The sequence below is a fragment of the Crocodylus porosus genome, unplaced genomic scaffold, assembly GCF_001723895.1.
Source record: "Crocodylus porosus isolate Cpor-Errol unplaced genomic scaffold, CroPor_comp1, whole genome shotgun sequence".
Lineage (NCBI taxonomy): Eukaryota > Metazoa > Chordata > Crocodylia > Crocodylidae > Crocodylus > Crocodylus porosus.
This window is the reverse complement of record NW_017728925.1, coordinates 7,769,556-7,791,699: the sequence shown is the minus strand read 5'-3', so window position 1 is coordinate 7,791,699 and position 22,144 is coordinate 7,769,556. Positions and strand designations below refer to the sequence as shown.

At 42.5% G+C, this 22,144-nt stretch overlaps 1 long non-coding RNA gene across 1 annotated transcript; it reads right to left on the bottom strand.

Annotated features, from left to right (window-relative positions):
- Positions 1-266: 266 nt before the first annotated feature.
- On the bottom strand, positions 267-16,192 carry LOC109314155. The gene is made up of 3 exons (XR_002102227.1): positions 16,180-16,192; positions 737-754; positions 267-357 (listed from the first exon to the last, which is right to left on the bottom strand). It is a non-coding gene; the product is annotated as an uncharacterized LOC109314155 (long non-coding RNA).
- Positions 16,193-22,144: the final 5,952 nt, after the last annotated feature.

Genomic DNA, 22,144 nt, shown 5'->3' with positions numbered 1-22,144 from the left:
GGAGGATGCTGTTAAAACATTTCTGTGCTTCACCTCCAGAATGGCTGTTTTTCCTTTGTGATCCTTGTGCTTAGGGTACATCATCTGGTTAAATTTGTGAAGTACAGTGGAATCCATTGGGTTGGAAGATGCTTTGGGGTTACTCATTGTCATTAAAATCGGGATGGGTTATGGAAATAGCTTTTATAGCTTTTGGTAACTCAAGAGAATAAGCCATTCAAACCTGACAGAGCAGATAAACTGGAGAAGTTGGGACTCCTTGGGTGCATCTACATGTGCATTAATGCACCTTTTCTAATGCACATTAAATTTAGTACTTCCAGTATGAGGTACTCAATTAATACACATTAGGCTATGCTAATTTTCCCAAGCAGGAAGCAACTGTGACCACCTGAAACCTAAGATCCTGCTCCTGCCTTTGTTTCAAGGTAATTTGCATCATCTCAGATTCTCACAGGAGGTGAGAAGCTTCATACCAGCTATGAACTGGCTGCCCAGAGGAGTTTTCCATTTATTGACTCCTCTGTGAAATCCTATGGAGTATGAACTTTCATTTCTACCCAGAAGAACTTCTACAACCTTTTCTCCCATGCCTGGCGAAAGGTGTTTGTGCCTAAAACTTTGCAATTAAACAGGTTTTTTTGCAAAAATCTTCTTGGTCTAATAAAAGATATCATCTCCACTATGAGTCCTGATTGCCTTTTCCTTTACACCAATGTGGCTACAACCTGGATACCCAATGCACAGTAGCACACTTGTATACTTTATTAGTGACATTTAATGCACAGTAGACTCTTACTGCACATTAGCATAACGTCACAGTTTTTACATGCTGCTTTAGTGGGCAGTAAAATACTCTACCGTGCATTAAAGGGCATGTGTCAATGCATCCCTTGTAAACTTAGTGCCAGGTAAGGGCTGAAGAGATGAGAGTCAGCCACCAGCCTGTACTGGTGCATGCGATTCTTTTGTCCTAAGTGCAGGACTTTGCACTTGTCCATGTTAAACCTTATGAGATTTCTTTTGGCCCAGTCTTCCAATTTTTCTAGGTCATTCTGAATCCTAGCCCTACCCTCCAGAGTATCTACTATTTCCCACAGCTTGGCATCATCTGAAAACTTGCTGAGGGTGCATGCTATGCCATCTTCCAGGTCGTTGGTGAAAACATGGAACAAAACTGGCCCCAGGAGAGACCTATAGGGCACTCCACTTGATACCGGCTGCCAACTAGACATCAAGCCATTAATTACTTCTCTCTGAGCCTGACGCTCCAGCCAGTTTTCTATCCACCTTACAGTCCATTCATCCAGCCCATACTTCCTTAGCTTTCCTGCGAGAATGCTGTGAGACACCATATCAAAAACCTTGTTAAAATCAAGGTACAACACATCCACTGCTCTCCCTGCACCCATAGAGCCAGTCATCTCATCATAGAAGGCAATCAGGTAGGTCAGGCATGACGTGCCCTTGGTGAATTCATCCCGACTGTTCTAATCATCTTTTTATCTTCCAAATACTTAGAAATGGATTCCTTGAGGATCTGCTCCTTTCTCTAGGGACTGATAGGAAGCTGATTGGTCTATAGTCCCCTGGATACACCTTTTCCCTTTCTTAAATATGGGCAATATATTTGCCCTTTTCCAGTCATCCAGGACCTCTCCTGCTCGCCATGAGTTTTCAAAGATGACAAAGATGACCTCCCTTTTATACGTTCTTAAGTATATGTTTATTAATAGTTGCTCTGAATTGTGACTAAATGTGAACAATTAACATCACAAGGCCAGAAAAGACAGAAAGAAATGGTGGATTACTTGAGCAAGCTTTCTGGCAGAAATACAGGTACCAAACCCAACACAGCACACATAGAAGATAATTTGAGGTAGATGTGACTTGCTACAAAAGGAGGCCATAACAGCTGATAACTTATCTGCAGTGTGTGAATAGGGAGCATCTCATGGTGCTTTTTGTAAGAGTAGGAGTTTTGCTCTAATCTCTTTGGCCAGAACCTTCTTCTTCCCACAACCTCCTCATTAACAAATATGCCAAAACTTGTATATCTGTAGGTAGGCACCAAAGCAAGAAACAGAGAGATACTGAATATTTGCAGCTTACATGGTCTTGAGGGACAGCTGTGGGTGCCCAGAACCACTGAAAGGTTGACTTATTTAGACTTATTTAAGCTCCCAAGAATAAATGTAGATGCCCAACTTCATACACTCATTTTTGAAAATTAAAGCTATAGTGCCCTTCTTCCCAACAGCCCAGAAGGACCTGCATCTCAGGGCTATTTGTTACGCAACCAGTAGCTGCTGACTCAGGAAAGCTTTTGGTTTCTCCTGTATACATCCATCCTCCATTTCAGCGGTTAGTAAGCATCTCCTTCTGCTTCTACGTGTGTTTAAGCACTGCTTTTGGTAAGGATGTTTTCCAGAATTGGGACCCCAGTTTGTAAAACCGACTGAGCTGAAAGGTATTCTGTTATATACTGTTATATTTAATTACCTAAAACTCTGAAGGTTATTATTGCATCAGTTAAGATAGACATATTTAATTATGAGCTGAGAGAAGGTTGTCTCGCTCTTTCACAAGATGGCGCCTTTATTGATTTTATTAGTCAAAGAAGGTGATAATTTCTATATTAATAACTGGAGACCAATTTCTGTATTAAACAGTGATTATAACATACCAGCTGAAATACCATTGGAAAAGCATGTGGAAGGTCACTCCTTTTTTCTTATTTCTTGTAATCAGTCTTGTACTATCAAAGGCAGCAGAAATATAGCAATAATCTAAGCTGAATTGCAGATACTTCTGAACTTGGGGAGAGATGTGGCAATTCCTTCTCTATTAATTGAGCCTGGTTCAAATGAAAGCCTTTGATCGAATGAACCATAATTGCTTGTTCAATATCTTCAAACATTGTCGGCTACCTGATGTGTTTGCTAAATGGGTGTATGTCTTATGCAAACACGTTTGTAGGAGACCCTGGATAAATATATAGATGGGGATGATAAATATATAGATGGGACCTGGATAAATATATAGACAGGAGTGATTGAAAACTATATTGTAAGGTACAATTCTCCTTCACATCCTTCCATCTTAGAGGATGGTCCTAATTCTTCAGGGGCATCATGCAACTCCATTGACTCTATTAAGACTGCACTACTGAAATGTAGGACAGCATTTAGTGTATCCTATTTAAGTATCTGGGTATAAAAACACCAAAGACAAGCACAGGGATTGCCTTGCTGGATCAGAACAATAATTCAGCTAGTCCAAAATCCTATCGCTAGTCACTACCAGATGCTTCAGAACAAGGTGCAAGAAGCCATATAATGAACCACCATAGATTATCCTGCCCATAGGGGGAAGTTTCTTCCTAACTCTCATCAATTAGTGGTTGGTTTATACCTTGAAGCATGAAGTTCTCCATGCCTTATACATTTTTTATTTTCTCTAATAGAATTTCTCATTATTCATATGAATGTCTAATCCTTTTGTGAATCCTCCTAAGCTCTTGGCTTCAATAAGGTCTGTTGCAATGAGTGCCACATGTTAATTATGTGCTGCATAAAAGAAGTACTTCCTTCCATCAGTTTTAAAAATCAGCTTCTTTTTTTTTTATTTTCAGGATAAAATATAAAATAATATAATATAATACAACTTTGGATATAGCACATTTTATCTGAGGGGCATACATTAGTTAGTTAGCTATCATCAGCTATGTTTAAAGATAGATAAACTGAGGCACAGAAATACTATGATTTGCTCATGGTCAATAGCAGAGACAGAGGTTGAATCCAGGAGACCTGAAGCTTACCTTTTTGCCTTCCCATATACTGAAAGCTGATTTAGACATCTCAGAATTTCATGTTCATTTTCAGGAACAATCTTGCTGCCTGGTACTCAGAAACAAGAAAAAAAAAAGAGAGAGAGAGAGAGAAAAAGACATCCCCAGCTGATGCGGAGACTGTGTTAGGAGAAGAAATGTCATGGATCAGATTCTACCAAATCAAGTTTAGTATGACCCACTGGGAACCAAAGATAAACTTTTGCAAAACAAAAGACTAACGAGCAGAAGCAACCGGGAATTCTCTCTGCTGGACAGGATTAAAATCATTCTGACTTTTCTATTGCCAATATTCTCTGTGGGGAAATTTGATTCTGCCTCCCCATAAATAACTTTAAACATTTTTACTTGCTAATAATATGAGGGAAGTACAATGAACAAAACCATGCACAGTATAACTTACATAGCAATATGTAAAGGAAGGTTTAGTGGAAAGATCTTTTCCTGTGTCCACATGTACAGACTGAGGGAAGAAATTACTTCCTGACTTGCATAATGGGTAAATAATTTCTGGAAACATATTCAGGTAGAGAGGAGGGGAATAATCATTCTTATTTTTTTTAACTGTCTTTTTTTTTTTTTTGTGACCCGTCTTCCCAATTGCCAAAACATGCAAGTTCCTCACAGTCCTTAATATATTTTTACTCCAAACACCCCTGTGAGGTGAGAAATTGCTGTTATTCCTATTTAACAAGTAAGAGATTGAGATACGGGTGACTTGTCTAGAGCAGTGCAGGCCCTAGAATCAAGGTCATTAAAGTATTAGACAAATACCATAGCTATTGTATTCTCATGTCTTTCCCTACCCTTGGCATCCTTCCTCATCTACCTACCAGCAGAGAGCCAAACAAAGTTCCTTCCTATGCATCAATCAAATCGCAGCCATTCCCTGTTTCTGAGGATTTTAAAAGCCAGATAGGAATTGGATTTTCTTTTTCTCAAGAAATTCTACCCAATCAAATATGTTTCTGTTATTAAATGGAATGAAAACAATAATTTTTAAAAAACGATGACATCCACAAACTGAAAATGTGATTAAAGAAATCAGGTAGGTATGATCAAACTGTTTAATTTTGCACTGATCTGGGCTGTTCTAAAAACCTTTCATGTAAAAACATAATGAAAAATCTGTCTTATTAAAAGTTTGAAACTTTATCAGGGATGTGAAAATGGGATATTATCAAAACACTTCATTTTTTAAAAAAATATTAAATTTGGTTGGTGGGTTCAATTAAAAATTTCAGCCAAGATTGGCAGCCCCCCCCCCCCCCGTTTTTTTTTTTTTGGCTGAAAAAAACCCATTTTGATTAGATATTCCCAACCATCTCTACTGAGATAAGCCTAGTCTCCCCATAGTTTTTTAAATGACCAAACTCAACATGTGGGAACAACAGACTACTTTCTGCTCACTACAATTTAACTCAAGATAAGGACGCATACTTTTTCCTACTTAACATTCACTCCCAGTGCCTGTAATTGAAAGCAAGTAGTAGTCTAGGTGAGCATGGATCATGTTAAGATATAAGTAGTTTAACTTTGAAATCCCTGGTCTTATCAAAGAATCGTAGAAAATCAGGGTTGGAAGGACCCTCAGGAGGCCATCTAGTCCAACCCACTGCTGAAAGCAGGACCAGCCCCAGCTAGGTCATCCCAGCCAAGGTTTTGTGTAGCTGGGTCTTAAAAATCTCCAAAGATGGCCCATCATCTCTCTGGGTCACCTGTTTCTGTGCTTTACTATCCTCCTAGTGAGAAGGTTTTCCATCCTATCTAACCTAAACTTCCCTTGCTGCAACTTGAGACCATTGCTCCTTGTTCTGTCATCTGCCACCACTGACAACAGTCCAGCTCTATCCTCTTTGACCTCCCCTTCAGGTAGTTGAAGGCTGCTATTAAATCCCCTCTCAGTCTTCTCTTCTCCGGACTAAGCCCAGTTTCCTCAGCCCCTCCTCATCAGTCATGTGCCCCATCCCCTTCACCATTTTTGTTGCCTTCCACTGGACTCTCTCCAATTTTTCTACACCCTTTCTGTAGTGGGGGGTCCAGTACTCCAGATGTGGCCTCACCAGTGTCAAATAGAGGGGAATAATCACTTCCCTTTATCTGCTACGTATGCAGCCCAGTATGCCATTAGCCTTCTTCACAACAAGGGACCACTACTGGCTCATATTCAGCTTACCATCCACAGTAAACCCAAGGTCTTTTGCTGCAGAGCTGCTGCTTAACCAGTCAGTCCCCCGCATTTACCAGTGCAAACACATACATTTGAGCCTCCCATACACTACATGATTTCTCTAACCGTCTATCTCTTGGTTATTCTGTATGGAGAAATGCCTTTCTTTCTCTCTCTGCTTTTGACCAGAACTTCTGTCCAGGACAGTAGAAATCTTTTTCTGCTTGACGAATAAGGTTTCCTAGTGAGAAGCCATTTTAAAAGCTCCCAATCGGCTCTGCATGTAAATGCTGTTATCCTTGTCGTACAGGTGGACATCTAAGGCGCAGAGCAGCTAAGTGGCCTGCCCAAGCAGAGGTATAACAAGAAGGTTGTGTACCCCAAGTGGCAGTGTCAGCAGCAGCCAGGTTGGCAGTACCTCTGTACTTTCACTCCCTCTACTTCAGTGCCAAGGCTTGTGCCCCAGTTGCCCACCAGTAGTTATGCTGCTGTGCACAAAGTTTCACAGGAAATACGCCCAGGACTAGCAAGCTGAATTGAGACATCTCAAGATCAAACTAATGCCTTAAATGCACAGGCTTAAATGCAGAAAAGGGTCTCTTAGCATAACTAAATGAATCAAGCTCACTACATGTTTTTCATTCCTTTCTGATATACCCAAGCCTCTGATGTTGTTCTTCCTTATGCTTGTGACTGCAGCCAGATATCTTCACTGAACTTCTCTCAATGACTCCTCAGTCCTTACCCAGACATTTTTTTCTTCCTGTGTTTACAAATTAATTTAAATTCATGTTTTAATTTTTCAAATAAACAATGGCCTCTCTTATGCATGCAGTTGCTGCTGCCACAGAGGGCAGTCATATTGCTATTAAACAAATGTTAAGCTGCTGGATGTCACAAGCACTACCTAGCAGAGTCTGCATACATTACTATCCATATTCTAAAAAGGAGGAAGCAGAAAGGGAGATGGTGATAGGCTATATATATATATATTCAACAGCAGCAGCCCAGAATGAGTTCACGGCAGACTTAATTATGTCCTTCACCTGTAATCAAGCAGCCAATTAGAAGCAGCTTCTATAGAAGACTGCAGCCCAGGCAGAAATGCATTAGCAGGTGGTGATGGTACTGGTTGAAGGGGGGAAACCAGATGAGGAGGAAAAAAGCAATGTAGAGCAGTAAGGTCCTACCAAGTAGAGAAACTGAGAGGTAGCTGAGGGAGCATGGGGAAGGCTAGGAAGAACGTGGGGGCCAAGGGCTAATAAGCCCTAGGCTATGGGTGAGGTTCATGGCTGATTTTACAGTTCTCTGATCTCCTAAGACATGGCTTTGAGCTTTTTCTTGTTCTGAGAGAGATGACTAGCAAAAGCCATGAGTGAAGAAAGGAGTCCTATGATGGTTGGGCTGCAATTTGGATACTGACAGGGTTAAATGAGAATTAATTACTCAAACATTCCCTTACTGAATATCAGAGGGGAGCTTAATTGTGCTTTGGGTTTGGAAACTCTGTCAGAGAAGGTTTGTGATGCAGTGGGCTAGTATTTTTCTTTGCTGATTGGCCCCAGAAGTTGGGGTAGATTGTGTATTCTCCTGAATGTGCTACTTATTGTTTTCTTTTGCGAGGTCCTGGTAGCTCCAGTCTCAGTGGCTGACTCATTCCTCATCTTGGGATGAACATGGTTTCAGCTAGGGATGGCTTTCAGAAAATGCATATCAGAAATCTCCTAACCTTAAGGCTATTTACTGCCTTCAATCTTTTCCCACTGCCTGAGCTGCAGCAGCTGGAGTTTTGTGCCTGCGGAGCAGGGACAGCGCATAATCCTCAGAGTGACTCTTCCATCTGCTGCATCCAAGCTTGCAAACAGATTCACGGCAGCTCTGCTACCAGGTGAATCCCAAGGGCATATACAAACTCCAAAACCTTAGTTATGAAGCACCACAAAACAGGAAGACTCTGGGTTTGAACCTACAGATGACCCCTGTGTGATTCCAAATTAGTTCAGCTCTTTGCATCCTGCTCACAGAGAGAACATGCTGTGAGTGACTGCAAGAGCCTGGTTTTCTGGGTCTGAGCTAGTAAATGGAGACTGCAATACTGCAATCAATAAAAAGCCTGAGCGGTAAAGGAAAGACAGAGACACATTATTGATGCACCTATTACTGTCTAAAATTGGTCACTGTGGAGAAAAACAAGTAGCCACAAAGTGGACTTGGCCTGACCTTTCACTCTTCTGCAAGCAACAGGTTGGTCATTTTAGTCTCTGTCAGTGAAAAATGATGCTGAAGTCTTCTTTCTATGGAGCACAATGAAGTGCTGTTCAGATCCAGGGGGCCAAGGGTCAAGGATGAATCTGCAGACCTCAATCTGGGTGTTTAAGGAATCCTTTTGGATGCTTCTGCATGACTGCTATTTAGCATGAGCGGGGCACATTGACACGTGAGAGGAGCAACTGAGAGGGCTTGCCTGCATGCTGAATGAAGTAGGCTTCATTCAGGCAGCACTGTGCAGACTTGCCTTGAAAGAGATGCGCTGGCACAGATTCAATGCAGATCTCGGTGAGCTGTGTAGGGTAGTGTGGTGTTGCAGATCAGGGAGGCATTATTCACAAAGCAAAGGCCTAGATCAAAGAAGAGTGGACCAAAGTATGCAGAAGAAGTCCGACTGACACAGCAAGCAATGCTATCTTGCGGGTGAAACTGTGGATTGAGATTCAGTAAAGCTTGCTTTAGGGCTTCCTTTTCTCTCAAAATCTCTGTATGATCTTCAATAAGTCTCTATTTCTCTATGCCTCAGTTTTCCATCTTTGAGCCTTATCCCTATGTAGCCTGTATTTTTGCTCACATAAACTGTATACAGTACTTAGTGTGGGAACTCTCCTCTTATAAGTAGATACAGCGTCTAATGTGCCGAGGGTGAGTAGATACGACCATGATACAAATAATAAATAAGCTGCTTTTTATGTGGAATGGGTCATACTCAGTCTAATGTAGAGGGAGCTACACTGGAGCAGAGGATAATGGGAACAATTGTTGAGAGCAGATAGGTATGGCACAAAATAGAGCCAGTCCCACAGAACAGAATACATTGGTACAGATACTGCTACAAAAGAGGGCTAACTAAATGACCCAGTGGATAAGGAGGTTGATTTGTGCCCAGAGAAATGAAGTGGTACCACCAGAGAATTAGTGGGCCACAATATGTGATATATTCATATCAAATTCCCATAAGGGAAAGGAAAAAAATTAGAATAATTAAGGGGGAAATGGAACAACCTTTTAGCTTGAACCTATTCGAGGGATTATTTGTTGAAAACCTTACCCCCTTAGCAGTTTTAATATACCCAGACCTGCATGTCCTTATCTTAACATGCTTGGCTCCTAGGAGCAGTTGACTTCAAGAAATAGCAGTTACCTTCCTATTATCATTCAGAATGGACCTGGGTGGTGAACTCTAATGAGGAACAGACATCAGAAAAGTGCTTAGGGAACAGGTCACAAACAATCATAATAAATCTGTTTTGATGTACTTCAGGGAACGTAAATCACTTTAAATTATTAAAGTGTGGAGCTGTTGGGACACCAGTGAGCTGGGAGTTGATACAGAGAGAGCCGCAGCAGCCCAAATATAGCAAAGAGAGAAGAGGAAAAAATCATTTAAAATTCAAGCTGCTCTACTTGCGTTGTAGGTTACGACAGCAATTCCCCAGCTGTGCCTTTATGTAGTTACTGATATGAGAACAGACCTAGGACAGCTGGGGGCCTGGAGCACTGACTACATGGGGCATAGGAGTGAGGAATCAAAACCCACCTAACTGTGGATTGGAAGGTGGGAGAATTTAAGGAATAGCCTGCCACCCAGATTGAATGATGGTGCTTTGCCTTATGATGATATCTACCTCTTATATAACACTTTTGATCCAGAGATCACAACACAGTTTGCAAAGCAGGCAATTGCTATAATCCTCACTTTGCTTCTCTTTCTCCAGCTGTAAACAGAAGTGACAAGACCTTATCCAAGCAAGCAGTAGGTGCACAGCAGAGCTAGGAATAGGACTTAGGTCTTCTGCCCATTCCACCGGTTGCCACTGTTACAACCTGGCCCAGGACCCCACTAACCCCCTCTGGATGGTCACCAGTTTGCTGTAGAGGGACTCAGGTCTAGATGTAGTGCAGTCACTGTTTGTTTCTAGCTCTGGAGTCTTAAGACGCATATCTGAGTTCACTTGTCTGCTATCTTCCATTGGAATATGGATGATTTCCAATTAGCCCCAAATTAATGCCTGCATGTCCCAGCCTCTAGTCACTCTCACACCTCACTATAGTTTCCCGGAGACAGTAGGACCAGTGCCTGTACAGGAGCGGGGAGGCTGCTCCGACGCACTGGAACTACAGTGCATCGGAGCAGACTCGATTATTCGTGGTAATTATCATGCTTCAGCAGCCTCCTGCATTTTGTGCATCAGTAGCCCTGCACTTCAAAATGGCAGTGAGGGTGCATGGACTGAAGCTCATTGAATGAACTTTAGTTCAAGCACTCCCACCGCCATTTCAAGTGTGGGGATGCCGATACACAAGTTGTTGTGGCACTTTAATTTGAGCAGCTCTCACAGCTGCTGTAATTTAAGCACTGTCCCATCCCCCACCTCCAGAGCACATGTAAAAGTGCCCCTTGGAGGACAATGTGTTGGCAAGGAAAGACTGCAGACTTAGGAAGGAATTGTTGCTAACTTCAGAAAACAGAAGAAGACCTGGAAGAGCCTTCCCCCTATCTCATCGCCCCAGTTCCAAGAGTTAGGTTTGCACTTTCACACAAAGCAGACTTTCATGGACCTTCTCTCACCTGCAGTCCTTCTGACATATAGTAACAGCCAGCCTCTTGCACTTCCCTTCCTCAAACAGATCAGACTTCTGCTCTGAAGAAGGATTCTATCATCTTAACCAAATGCTTGATCCCTTCCTCTTTTTGAACTTGTCCCACTTGTTGTCCCCTGACAAGAAACCCCCCACTCCACGTTGTTCTGGTGGGGGCAGGAGAGGCAGAAGTTGAGTTATTCAAAGTCCTATAGCTCAGTCCTTCAAGGTGTCAAGTACCTCTCCTGGGCTCAGCATCTGTCTGGGATGCAATGCAACATATTGCTCTCTGGTAAATTGAGATTGGGTTCAACACATGTTTCAAAATTGAGTTCACAGTCTAACAGTAGCATAAACTGTCAAGAGCGACAGTGTGCAGGGCATTTCAGGTTTTAAGAACAGAGAATGGGGGCCAGGAGCAGTACACTGAATATCAAAAGCAATTCACAAATATTTTCTCATATAAAAGCAGATAGTTTGGTCATTGTTCTATTCTATCAGTAGCAAACACTCTGACAGCTGCCAAATGCTGGTGAAAATGCTTGTTAATCATGAAACTTTCATGAAGTCTAGCATGAATTGTTCATAATGGCTGTAACAAAGAGCATATTATTCACAGGCCCAGCAGGGATCTTCTAGGTGACTGGGTTTGGTCCCTTACTATCATAGGTAACCATAACCAGCTCATAATTTTATTTATGAAGTGAACAAGCTCTGTCTTCAAATGATAGTAGTTTGCTTAAAGTTACAGTAGTTCAGCTGTCTGGCCTTACTATTCCTGCTGGATGGCTGCTCTTGCAACTTGCTTCTCTGATGGTGAACAAACTTCTAATTTTCAGCCCAGGTGTATTTATGACCATCTTATGCCCACTTCCTCTTATGCCAGCATTGTCCTTTAGCCTAAAGACTGCCTCTGCTTCCCTGTTGTTTGTTCCCCCTGGTCTATTTATAGACAGCAATCATATTCCTTTATAGCCTTCATTTTGCAGGTTATAAAAGCCAAACTTTCTTAGTCTCTTCTTATTAGAAAGGAGTTCTATTCCCTGATCATTCTATTAGCCCTTCTATATTTATCATTCAATATTGTTTTGAAAGTCCAAGTGAAGTTTTCATCTATTTCCTTCTTCCTTTTTTGGCCTGAAAGTCCAAGTTTTGGACAAAAACAATTTAGACAATCTTGACTGGCACTTCTAGTCGCAGCAGGAAGACTGTCAGACTCAGATGACCAATAACATATATTATTAATTAGACCAACTATCAGGTCGACAGTGGAGTGAAATCTTGTTCTGAAAACAATTGCATTCTAGTAAATCCTTTTACTGTAACATTCCTAGTTATGTCACATTCCTGTAATTCAAAACTTTCCTTCTACTCCATCAGGGACCGGATCCAAAGCTTTCTGAAGTCAGCTTTCCAGTTTATATGGATCATGTCATATGCTTTCCTGATATAAAACAGAAGTCTATGCTGCCCCCAAGGGTCTCCTTTATTAATAATACAAAGAATCTTAATAAGTGTAGCTCTGGGCTATAGCACAACTAAGCAGAACTCAGTGGTTTCTATTTAGTTAAAAAGTGATCTGGTTCAGAAAATAAACAGACTTATCAACAATATCCTGTATTTATTGTGTCATGTGTATCTGGATACCAAAGTGGTATAGAGGCTGATTTAATTAAGCCCTCTATCAGAGTGGTAATTATTACCATGTTCAGTTTACAGATGAGAAATCTAAAGTACAGGGAAGTTAAATGACTGACCCAAGGTCACACAGAGTCCAGGACATGAATTCTGACTCCTGTTTCTCTTTTTTAACTAGTACGTACTCCTCCTTAAGGGCATAGACAGAAGTGACAAATTTTGCCTCATCTGGCCACAGAAATCAGTTTATAGCCGTGACCAAACACAAGTCCATGGTTACAGACAGCTTAAAAAATGACTGGTCGGATGAAAATCTGACCCCTCATTGCACGGGGGTCAGATTAAGATGTTTCAAAACAGACCATCTGCTATAAGTTTTTTCTGCCTGCCATAGCTTTCCCTAAATCCTGATATGAAGTCCAACCTAAGTCTTCTTTAATACTACAGCGTTGCAGTTTTTGCTTGTTTTCAAGCCTTGTTTCTAGCTTCTGTTCCCAGCCAGATCCAAAAATATAAAGTGCTGTCTACAGAAAGTCTGTCCCAGAGATATTTTTGGTTTGACAAGAGAAGATCTTGCTGAAAAAGCATCTAATCGTAAGATTTCCACTGTGACTTTGCAGCTTCAGAGAATTTAGCTAAGCCACCAAATGGCTGGGTGCTTACACATAGCAAACCTCCTTAAGCCTTTGCAGTTTATGCATTATCAGTAATTTTGTTCTATATCTTAGTTACTTTTGTACAAGCCTCATCCTTCTGCATTTATCCTCAAAACACCCCTGAGAGGCACAGCAGAGCTACTATACCATTTTACAGGTGGTGAAACTAAGGCAGAGTTAGGTTCTTATTTTTGCTGCATCACACAGGGAGTCTATGGAAGAGAGAAATAACCCGATTCTCCAAAGTTTAGTGTTTTATCTAGTGCTCTCGCCACTGAGGTATTCCCCTTAAGACAGAGAAACACACACTTTAAACGACATGAGAATTATGCCCAGTAAGCATGGATACTGGTAACCTCAGGACATCATATTCATTCATTGTAACACAGCAAAATAACATTCTTCCAGGGAATCACAAAAAATCTATTATTTCTCCATTGGCTTGAAAATAATTTTTTGTCCATCTCCAGTTCAACAGTGAAAATGGAACCTAGTTCAGGGCAGCCATCCCCTGGGTCTATTGTACAATTCACCCATGTATGTAGTCCAGTGAACTGTGGGAGTCACAGGCTGGTGAAGACCTTTAATGGTGCATAAGCCTTGAAGTGTTGAGCTGGCCCTTCTGCACAGGACTGAATTCCACATACAGTTATTAGGACAGGAATGCTTACCTAGTCCAGGACTCTTGACTACTCGAACATCCATCTCCATGAGCTTTACAATCCAATAAATAATTTACCCCCCAAGTGCACTTAAATTAGATCTATAATTCCAGTGTGAGTCTGCTGGTGTGAAAAGACCTCCTGACTTCTCTCCCATCATTTATAATGCCACCAAAAGCCATCAATGGAATCACAGCATTATTATTTACAGCACAGCTTATATTGTTCCTTTATCATTTATTATACTCAATTGGAGTGGCCCCAGCCACTCTGTATGAAAAGGTGCTGCATGGTTGGTGACTCCAGGTTCTTTCTTAGCACTGGGGCTGGAGTTAGAGCAGCAGTCTGAGACTGTTTTTAACCTGGCTTTGTTCTCTCCTATGCTGACGGACCTTCCACTCAATTTTGGAATATAAAGGAGGAAGGGAATGGTCCTAAGGGTCCATGATGGGGAACTTCTGACTGAGGATCTGGGTCCCTGCACAGTCATGTGTAATAAATTTAATTAGGTCAACAAACATGAAGCCTTTGCATTAAAGGAGCCAGGTTCATGGTACAGAGATTAGAACTACACTGCTATTACCCCGCTACCTCTAGTGACTTTTAACACTACCGTATATTGGGGAGCAATAGCCTTTTGGCTGCATTCATGCTCTGTCAAATTCAGGTAAGCAGAGGCTGGTAAAAAAGGCAAACATGAAGTCAGGACTCCTGGGCTCTCTTCCCAGTGGTACCACTGGTTTTCTACTTGATCCAGGAAGTCCAGGTCACCGCGCAAGCCTCTGTTTTTCCATCTGTGGGTTGGAAACAATATTTGTCCCTTAGAGGAAATCTTGTGACTCTTAAGTTCTTTGAGCCACTTGCATGAAAACCATTATGCAAGTGTCTCAAAGAACGTGACAAACCTAATATAGTCAAATATAAATGGCTGACATTCTTTTTGAGCCCCAAACCATTATAATTGTTAACTGCATGCAAATTACAATATTAAAAGTACATTCCGGTAATATTGCTTATCTCAGATTTAGGAAGTCTCTCAGATAAGGTTGCCTGGGCAATTTTAATTCAGCCCCCTTATGCTGGATGCATTATGATACAGTCACATCTTTTTTGTAATTGGAAGAATCTCTTTAACATGGACAAAACCTTTTTTTTTCCCCTAATCTCATTCTTGTTCAGTGTTCAGTGAAACTCCTCCCTATCTCTCCATATAAAAAGTGCCCTGAGACAGGCACTTAGCACAGAAAGATTCACTCCCAATAGTTGTAAACAGCAGACAGGTCTTCCGATGTGAAGTGCCAGTTCATCCTTAACTGCAGGCAGTACTGTGAACTCAGCCCCTGGTAGGTTAGAAGTGTTTCTCCCTATCTTGGTTCACCTTATTCCATTGACCCACTAGTTTCTCTGTATCTCTCTCTGACAGCTTCCATGCTCCCCAATCTAGCCATTAGTAGAAGGGCTTGTCCTGGAGAATTTGTTCCTATAAAATATAAATTTGATTGTTTTCAGAGTGCTGATATGCTTCCCTGGCTAACCCCTTCCAAAGTCCATGGCAAACGAGCAGATGCTTTCACACAGACACTCTTGTTCTGACTAGGCACTGCTTGAGGGAGCCTGACCTGCTCTGGAAGGAAGAGAAAAGCCATGCGCATGGGAGCCCCTAGAGACCCTGTGCCTGCGGGAGCCAGGACTAGTCCTGATGCCTCCAGGGGTGCTGAAGGGTGCTGTCTTACCCACGGCATTTCCTAAACCTGATTGACAAGTGAAAGCATGCGCTTACCCTAAAGCTGCTCTGCATTCAGAAATCAGCACAGAGAGCACTGGACCCAGGACTATGCCACAACCCCGTTACCAGCTGCCTGGGGTCTGGAGAGCTGCGGGCGGTGCTCCCTCTCGATGCTTCCTCGTGTGTCCCAGCTCTTGGCATGCAAACCTCCTGTCTGGATTCTCTGATGTCACAAACCGTGAACCCTGCTCCTCCTGGTAGAGCAAGCTTCTTGAATGATGACTCTCATACAAATTGGCTGAGAGTGAGCAGAGAGGCTCATAGGATATCACAGCACAGAAACCTGAGCCTAGGAGTAAAGAGGTGAAAGGGGGTGTGCTGTGCTCTTATAATTTAACGCCCCCACCCTTCACAGGCAAGGAAAGCTGTGTTGTCACAACCCATAGTAACCTCACGTGCCCAGGAAAGTTGGCCTGGTTTTAGGAGCCCTGCACAGTCCATACAGAGGGAGGAATAAAGACATGAACTGAGAAACTGAAATCAAACCCCTAAATAGGTTCTTTCCTAAGAACGTGCATTGAGCATGCTATAACCAGAAGTCCTTTTCAGTTTAATTGAATTACTCTGCATGTTTTTTGAGAATGTCAGAGTTCAGTTAAGCAGGGCTCAGAAAAGTAAGCAGCAAGCAGACAGGCTGAAGGGATTTTGCTTTTCTTTCAAGAAAGAAAAGAGAAACCAAGGAGGTGTGGCTGGACCAGCTGTTGGCATTGTTCACTTTGTGGTGATCTCTGTCAGCCATTCAAAGCTTTGCTTCTATAAATGAAGTGATTTAGGCTTCCAGACTGGATCCCCGCTCCGCCCCCCAACATCATGGGTAGCCACTTACAACAGTGCAAGGAAAGAGCGCACCTATGAGAACATAAGGTATACATCAGTGGACAGCCAGGTGCTTTGTTTCTTTGGTGTGGCTGTTGTTAGTTGGCTTTCAATTGATGAACCATGAGATTGGAGCTTAGACTGGGGAAAAAGCAGACAACGAGCCAAACTTCAAAGGTGAAAACTCAGTCGCCAGAGCCCCCGGGTCTCTTGATCAGCCAGGGGGTAAAATGCAGAAGCTGGTCCAACTTTCCTTCCATTCCTTTCTCTGAAATGCTTTGAGCTGACATGATGATCAAGTTGTCTCCACAAACAGGTAACAACAGTGCAGTGCAGCTTGTCTCATGCTGCTTGTGTCCAGCTGGAGCTGGCATGTGTAGGGCAGGGAAAATTATTTATTTTTCTAACAAATGTTTTAGCACAGAGACATATGTTCTTCTCTCCTTCCAGAAGAGGAAGATTCTTCAGGATATATGCACCAGAGCAAGGCAATGGAAGATTAGAAACAAATGAATATGAATTCTGCAGAATTGCTGACCCCAAAATGCTTGGAGTAAAAATCATGAAACTTTTTACAAAATAATACATGTGGGCAGTTTCGATTTGTCTTCTGGTTTCTGAGCCTGTAAGGTGCACTTGGGTATCTCTCATTTAAAAAAAAAAAAAAGGATTTTCTGACAATTAAATGGGCTAAAAAGTTCCTTTCTTAAAACAATAAGTCTCTTATCTAACCAAATGACACTAGGTGTTGGGGCTTTATAAGAAAAACACAAATTATTACAAAACTCACACTATCTGATGTTTGTTACTTACTTCTAGAAATGCTGCCATGCTATCCACTGCCCTGACCAGCATAAGTAGAATACTGAATAGATGTGGGGGGGTCTTCAGTTTGGGACATTTTCAGTTGAAGACCGAAGTATTCAAAACAACCACCCTCAACCTCCAATATGCCAATGACTGTGCTATCCTTGTGCATACTAAGAAAAACCTCCAGACTGCAGTGGATCTTTTCGGAGAAGCCTACTGAACTTTGGGCTTCTGTCTCAACATCAAGCAGACTAAAGTGCTTTATCAGTTTGCCCCGGGTTATGAATGTGACCCCCCACCCCAAATTACCATGGAAGGGAAGACCCCAAATGTAGCTGAGCACTCCTCCTACCTTTGTAGCCACATCTCTCAGAGGTGGAGATTCAGCATAGGATCACACTGAGGAGGAGATTCAGCACAGGATCTGGTGTGCAAGTGTCTCCTATAGTAAATTTGTTTCAGTGTTTCTTTATTTATTGCAATTTCTAGAAAGATCCAGGTCTACAAGTCAGCCATCATCCCCACTCTCCTCTATGGATGTGAAATGTGGGTAACCTATCATCATCTCAAGAACCTGGAGTGGTATCACCAATGATCTCTCCAGAAAATCCTCTACATCAAATGGGAAGATCACCACACAAATACCAGTATCCTTGCTGAAGCCAATGTTACCACTGAACATGAAGCAAGCACCAACTTTACTGGATCGGACACTGTGTGCAGATGCCCAACTCTCAACTCCCAAAAGAAGTGCTCTACTCCCAGTTTAATAGTGGCCTGAGATCTCATGGTGGACAGAGGAAATGCTACAAGGACACGTTGAAGGTATACCTTAAGAAAACAGATGCTGACACCAAGAGCTGGGAGGAGCTGCCTGTCAATGAACTTTAGTGGTGCCACAAACTCAGCCAAGTGGCAGCCCATTTAGAGGTTAAGCATCTTGCCCTCAAAGTAGAGAAGAGAGAATGGAGGAAGAAAAAGGAGAGAAATCCTAGCCCAGGGGTGGGCAAAATGTGGCCTGGGGGGCAGATGCGGAAAGACCCGCAACTCCTCTGGATGGGTCTGTGGCTCAAGGATTGGACTCATTCGTCACCTCAGGACCCATCAATGAGATGTGGCAGAGATCATCCTGAAATTGAGGGATTACTGATGGGACAACAACAGGAACAGAAGAGTTAGAGGGGTTTCTATTTGCCTCAGAAGGCTTATTCTTCTCCAGTGAGACCAGGGGAGCAATGTCGGGAGGGAACCTAGGTGAGAGTGAGCTCTGGAGGATCCTTGAGTAATCAGATCATCATTTTGAGACAGTTCAGCCTACCACTTCAGTACAAATTCTCCTTTTTAGTGCTTTTTTAATGTACGTGCTTCTCTGCTGCCTACCCACTGACTTAACTCTGGCTACAGGGAGTTCACAGGCCCTTCTTTCTCCAGCTTTCCCTTATATAGTTGGCAAGAACTTTACAAAGAGTAATTGCACTGCCTTCAGCCTGTCATTGCTTGGGAAGCCAGCAGACCAATGCTTGGGTAACCATAAGATGTCTCCCTCAGTAGCTGTTTTCTCTGACTAAAAGAATGACTTTGCAAATGCTTGGCACACTGGCACTAATACGCTGTTTGTAGGCTACAGTGTGCATTTTAATAAAGTTAAGTCCCCTTGCAAAACATTCCTTAGCTCTTCATGCGCTATCAGAAGTGATGAAACTACAATGCTATACAGTGACATAGACTGGATACTGCAAGACCAAATCCAAGCAGTTGCTCTCAATAAATTGCTTCAGTTAAGGTCTTCCCCCAACCCTTTCATTGCTTGTGTTAACACTGGGCATGTCTATACCAGATGCTTTACTGCTCAGTAGAACTAATTACAGTGTAATAAGCATCCGTGTCTATATGTGCAGACACTTACTGTGCAGTAATTGGCTCTAATCATAAGTAAATTTGCTACCTGTAAATGCAAGTAGCAAATGTACTCATGATTAGTAACTGTACAATAGGGCACATGTAGGTGTCTGACCAAGAGCAAATATACTCCCAGTCAGCCGGGCAGCAGAAGGCAGGAGATTGCGCCCTACCCCTGGGAGCTGCCTGCTGCTGGTGTGGGCATTGCCATTAAAGCCCTGGCAGGGACAATGTCCAGCAGTAGGGAGCTCCCAGTCCCCACTCAGCAATCATGCAGCAGGGGCTTGGATATCACAGGACCCACAGTGGCCCCAGGTCCTGACAGTGGTCACAGGACTAGGAGATCCTTATCTCTCAGCACCAGCTCCATGGTCACAGGGCCATCACTGGGAGATCCTTATCTCCCAGCCCAAACCCCACGGTCATGGGACCCAGGCTGGGAGATCCTTATTTCCCAGCGCCAGCTCTGTGATCATAGAGTAGGGGCTGGGAACTCCCTGCTGCTGGGTAAAGGGGGCATTGACCTTGCCCAGGCTCCAGTGGCAGAGTCCATCCTGGCAGCCAGCAGCTCCTGGGGGCAGGGAGCCATGTCCCAGCCCCTGCCAGGAGACAGCTATCTTCTGGCCCCTGGGCTAGCAGCCAGGGGGAGCCTAGAGCTCCCCCAGGCTGCTACAGGGGGCACTTGCAGGGCTGCAGGGAGTGGGAGCAGCCTGCTGCTAGGAGCAGCAAATTTCCCACATCTGTGCATGTGTAGAGACGTGCCCAGGAGTGTTTACTCTCAAGTAATTTACTCATGAGTAAACTGTTCCTAGATCCTTTGCACATGTAGATGCACCCACTGATACCCAAATTCTCTATCAATGAGGGCCATTAGCTATGGAAAGGGATAATGAGGGCCATATAGCTATAGAAAGGCATAATTATTTTACTACTGGTTCTTTCCTGCCAGGGTCAGATTCTGAGTGGTAATAAATGAACCTCGAAGTTTTGAATTTGGATACAATGTGAACAAGAAGCTGAATAATTTGGATGCCTATTCAAACACTAACCTTTCCAATAGATTTAATTTTATGGGTGATTATCATGTCAGCCCTAAAGTTATCTAAGTACCATATTTTGTGTTTTTTCTGTTATGGCTGAAAATGACTTATATCATGAAAAAAAATTCCTGAGACTGCGTGATAGTCAGAGATAGTGAAGAAAGGGATCTGTTGGGTTGTCACCTTCCCGAATGAATAACTTCTGGATCTTATTCTAGGTCCTTGTCTCAAGTTCCATTCCATTTAGCAAACTGAGAAGTTCATCCAATCCCTATACAAACCCACTAAAGTTTGCCAGTCCCTACACAAACCCACCTCAACCTAGAGCCAGAATTGCCTACCCTCATTCAACTAATACATTTCTTGTGTGTGATGGTGCTTCACCCAACCCCAAATCATTTTACATTGAACTGTATTTCCATATATTGTCTTCTACATACACCTAAGCTTCTGTCATAAATGTCTGTGGCCCTTCATGACTACAGGACTTTGGGAGAGGTCAAGGTACCAGTTTGATTGGACTTGTGGGCAGGACTTTGTAGCTGGAGTTGCCCTCTTTAATTCATGCAGGGTGCTTAAGCATAAAGAAGCTACTCCATTTGCATACTTACTGCCTCAGGGCAGGTCTGTATTTGGAAAGACAGGGAAGTAAATACACTCATTACCTTCTTCCTGTTATCAAAATATTCATGCATTCCTTCTTCTTTGCTTCTGTGATTTATTTATTTTTACTTGAGATTTCAGCTCAACCTGGGAGAGGGCACTGCTGGTGCTATTTTAAAAAAATGAAGTAGATTCATCAGCACTTTGGCCCTCTCATCCCACAGTGTCAGCTTCTCCACTGTTTTTCAAAGTCTGCTATGGATGCTCAGGGCCCTTCCTTTCTGCAAACAGTACCAGGTGAACTTTTCCAGATATGAATGATTGAAAAAGATTGATTTAATGTTCATCAGGCTCATGCTCTTGTCTTCTCTTCACCCATCTGTAAAGTAATTTACTCTCTTGCTAATATGGAATATTCATACACAAGCTAGATTCCCTCCCCTCAAAAGAGTCCCCATCCAGATGATCAGATTTGAGTATTGGCAGCAAAACTCTTAAAGTTAGGTCCACAAGGACTAGAGTTTTCAAAAACACCTTTGTAACTTCAGCCCAAGGTCATGTAGGCACTCAATAATACAGAAGGCCTAAGTTACTTAGGTGCTTTAAAAATGTAACTTGTATATGCCAATAGGGGCTGCTGAATGCTAAACACTTCTAAATGGTGGCTCTGATTGTGGGTGCTTAGCGCTCTTGAAATCTATCCCGCAGAGCAATGCAAAACGGCAAGCAATTTATTTTATGAAAAATTGTTCATGACCTCATTTCATGGTAATTTCACATCCGCAGAATCTTGAAAGACAACTTTCTTGATTTTTTTTTTTTTTCATTCACAAGGCTTTTGTCACATCTCCCCTTGGCTTGAAAATGTGCCTGATTTTCCCTCAAAATGTTGCCCTGAAGGAGAATCAGTTTTCCTAGAAAAGTGATTGACTCACTTTCTAATGTAAAAATTTACTGATTTACTTTTTTTGAAGGAGAAAGGGGTGGAGGGGAAATATCATTTATTGATCTTACAATGAAATGTGACAGCCAGTTCCAGGTGTGTTCAGTTTTGTTATGGAAGCTGTTTACTTAGCATATTGGTAGTGGACTCAAATGGTTGTGAGACTAAAAGCAAGAAAAGGTGGTCTTGTGGTTAAAACATTACATTCAAATGTCCCATAGCTGGGTTTGATTCCTATATCCGCCATGGATTTTCAGTCTGATCTTCAACATGTATTCTGAGCTCCCCAACTACAGACTGGGTGTAATGCTTCTGGAGTCTGTCTTGCGGCTTGTATGATAAGTTGTGCAAAACCCGCTTCCAATTGTGTATGTACATAGATCCCCTATTGTATTCCCCTACATGCTACTGCGATAT